We start from the raw sequence: 3,951 nt of genomic DNA, 5'->3' as shown, positions 1-3,951 counted from the left end.
ACCTAGCTAGGCATGCCAGTCCCAGGTCAGTAGAGGCATGGGCCTAGGTCTTGTGACGGGTAGCGGGTAGGGACTTGGTTGGCTGAGTATCTGAGTCTAAGACAAAATTCTCCTACGCAAGACAAAAGGTCAACGACAAAAGACAAAAGGTCAACGCATAGTGGCAAGTAGAGGGAGGTCAGGATAGTGGTAGGTAATCTTGCATCACACCAGGTCAACGCATAGTGGCACGTAGAGGGAGGTCAGACCTAGCTAGGCATGCCAGTCCCAGGTCAGTAGAGGCATGAGCCTAGGTCTTGTGACGGGTTGGCGGGTAGGGACTTGGTTGGCTGAGTATCTGAGTCTAAGACAAAATTCTCCTACGCAAGACAAAAGGTCAACAACGGCCTAGGTCTTGTGCCGGGTTGGTAGGTAGGGACGTGGTAAAAAAGTCTAAGTCAAAATATATTAACTACACGCATGTTGAAGCCGCGCGGCGCATGACTCAATGCTAGGTAATCTTGCATCACACCAGGTCAACGCATAGTGGCACGTAGAGGGAGGTCAGACCTAGCTAGGCATGCCAGTCCCAGGTCAGTAGAGGCATGGGCCTAGGTCTTGTGACGGGTAGCGGGTAGGGACTTGGTTGGCTGAGTATCTGAGTCTAAGACAAAATTCTCCTACGCAAGACAAAAGGTCAACGACAAAAGACAAAAGGTCAACGCATAGTGCGCATAGTGGCAAGTAGAGGGAGGTCAGGATAGTGGTAGGTAATCTTGCATCACACCAGGTCAACGCATAGTGGCACGTAGAGGGAGGTCAGACCTAGCTAGGCATGCCAGTCCCAGGTCAGTAGAGGCATGGGCCTAGGTCTTGTGACGGGTAGCGGGTAGGGACTTGGTTGGCTGAGTATCTGAGTCTAAGACAAAATTCTCCTACGCAAGACAAAAGGTCAACGACAAAAGACAAAAGGTCAACGCATAGTGGCAAGTAGAGGGAGGTCAGGATAGTGGTAGGTAATCTTGCATCACACCAGGTCAACGCATAGTGGCACGTAGAGGGAGGTCAGACCTAGCTAGGCATGCCAGTCCCGGGTCAGTAGAGGCATGGGCCTAGGTCTTGTGACGGGTAGCGGGTAGGGACTTGGTTGGCTGAGTATCTGAGTCTAAGACAAAATTCTCCTACCAATTGATAGTGATAGGTAATCTTGCACACCAGGTCAACGCATAGTGGCACGTAGAGGGAGGTCAGACCTAGCTAGGCATGCCAGTCCCGGGTCAAAATTCTCCTACCAATTGATAGTGGTAGGTAATCTTGCATCACACCAGGTCAACGCATAGTGGCACGTAGAGGAGGTCAGACCTAGCTAGGCATGCCAGTCCCAGGTCAGTAGAGGCATGGGCCTAGGTCTTGTAACGGGGAGCAGGTACGGGCTTGGGTAACGGAGAAACCGCGGCTAAGACAAAATTCTCCTACCAATTGATAGTGGTAGGTAATCTTGCATCACACCAGGTCAACGCATAGTGGCACGTAGAGGGAGGTCAGACCTTGGTAGGCTGAGTATCTGAGTCTTAGACAAAATTCTCCTACCAATTGATAGTGGTAGGTAATCTTGCATCACACCAGGTCAACGCATAGTGGCACGTAGAGGGAGGTCAGACCTAGCTAGGCATGCCAGTCCCGGGTCAGTAGAGGCATGGGCCTTGGTAAAAAAAGTCTAAGTCAAAATATATTAACTACACGCATGTTGGAGCCGCGCGGCGCATGACTCAATGCTAGGTAATCTTGCATCACGCCAGGTCAACGCATAGTGGCACGTAGAGGGAGGTCAGACCTAGCTAGGCATGCCAGTCCCAGGTCAGTAGAGGCATGGGCCTAGGTCTTGTGACGGGTAGCGGGTAGAGACTTGGTTGGCTGAGGAGGTCAGACTTAGCTAGGCATGCCAGTCTTGGTTGGCTGAGTATCTGAGTCTAAGACAAAATGCTCCTACGCAAGACAAAAGGTTAACGACAAAAGACAAAAGGCCAACGCATAGTGGCAAGTAGAGGGAGGTCAGACCTAGCTAGGCATGCCAGTTCCGGGCCAGTAGAGGCATGGGCCTAGGTCTTGTGACGGGTAGCGGGTAAAGACCTAGGTCTTGTGACGGGTAGCGGGTAGGGACTTGGTTGGCTGAGTATCTGAGTCTAAGACAAAATTCTCCTACCAATTGATAGTGGTAGGTAATCTTGCATCACACCAGGTCAATGCATAGTGGCACGTAGAGGGAGGTCAGACCTAGCTAGGCATGCCAGTCCCAGGTCAGTAGAGGCATGGGCCTAGGTCTTGTGACGGGTAGCGGGTAGGGACTTGGTTGGCTGAGTATCTGAGTCTAAGACAAAATTCTCCTGCCAATTGATAGTGGTAGGTAATCTTGCATCACGCCATGTCAACGCATAGTGGCACGTAGAGGGAGGTCAGACCTAGCTAGGCATGCCAGTCCCGGGTCAGTAGAGGCATGGGCCTAGGTCTTGTGACGGGTAGCGGGTAGGGACTTGGTTGGCTGAGTATCTGAGTCTAAGACAAAATTCTCCTGCCAATTGATAGTGGTAGGTAATCTTGCATCACACCAGGTCAACGCATAGTGGCACGTAGAGGGAGGTCAGACCTAGCTAGGCATGCCAGTCCCGGGTCAGTAGAGGCATGGGCCTAGGTCTTGTGACGGGTTGGCGGGTAGGGACGTGGTAAAAAAAAAGTCTAAGCCAAAATATATTAACCACACCAGGTAAACGCATAGTGGCACGTAGAGGGAGGTCAGACCTAGCTAGGCATGCCAGTCCCGGGTCAGTAGAGGCATGGGCCTAGGTCTTGTGACGGGTTGGCGGGTAGGGACTTGGTTGGCTTAGTATCTGAGTGGCACGTAGAGGGAAGTCAGACCTAGCTAGGCATGCCAGTCCCGGGTCAGTAGAGGCATGACAGTCCATGACATGGGCCTAGGTCTTGTGACGGGTTGGCGGGTAGGGACTTGGTAAAAAAAAGTCTAAGTCAAAATATATTAACAACATGCATGTTGAAGCCGCGCGGCGCATGACTCAATGCTAAGTAATCTTGCATCACACCAGGTCAACGCATAGTGGCACGTGTAGAGTCAGTAGAGGCATGGGCCTAGGTCTTGTGACGGGTAGCGGGTAGGGACTTGGTTGGCTGAGTATCTGAGTCTTAGACAAAATTCTCCTACCAATTGATAGTGGTAGGTTGGCGGGTAGGGACTTGGTTGGCTGAGTATCTGAGTCTAAGACAAAATTCTCCTACGCAAGACAAAAGACAAAAGGTCAACGCATAGTGGCACGTAGAGGGAGGTCAGACCTAGCTAGGCATGCCAGTCCCGGGTCAGTAGAGGCATGAGCCTAGGTCTTGTGACGGGTTGGCGGGTAGGGACTTGGTTGGCTGAGTATCTGAGTCTAAGACAAAATTCTCCTACCAATTGATAGTGGTAGGTAATCTTGCATCACACCAGGTCAACGCATAGTGACACGTAGAGGGAGGTCAGACCTAGCTAGGCATGCCAGTCCCGGGTCAGTAGAGGCATGGGCCTAGGTCTTGTGACGGGTAGCGGGTAGGGACTTGGTTTACTGAGTATCTGAGTCTAAGACATAATTCTCCTACCAATTTATAGTGGTAGGTAATCTTGCATCACACCAGGTCAACGCATAGTGGCACGTAGAGGGAGGTCAGACCTAGCTAGGCATGCCAGTCCCGAGTCAGTAGAGGCATGGGCCTAGGGCTTGGGACAGGTAGCAGGTGGGGACTTGGTTTGCTGAGTATCTGAGGCTAAGACAAAATTCTCCTACAAATTGATAGTGGTAGGTAATCTGGCATCACACCAGGTCAACGCATAGTGGCACGTAGAGGGAGGTCAGACCTAGCTAGGCATGCCAGTCCCAGGTCAGTAGAGGCATGGGCCTAGGTCTTGTGACAGGTAGCAGGTAGGGACTT

Source organism: Armigeres subalbatus, chromosome 3 (genome assembly GCF_024139115.2).
Source record: "Armigeres subalbatus isolate Guangzhou_Male chromosome 3, GZ_Asu_2, whole genome shotgun sequence".
Lineage (NCBI taxonomy): Eukaryota > Metazoa > Arthropoda > Insecta > Diptera > Culicidae > Armigeres > Armigeres subalbatus.
Note: the sequence above shows the minus strand (reverse complement) of the source record.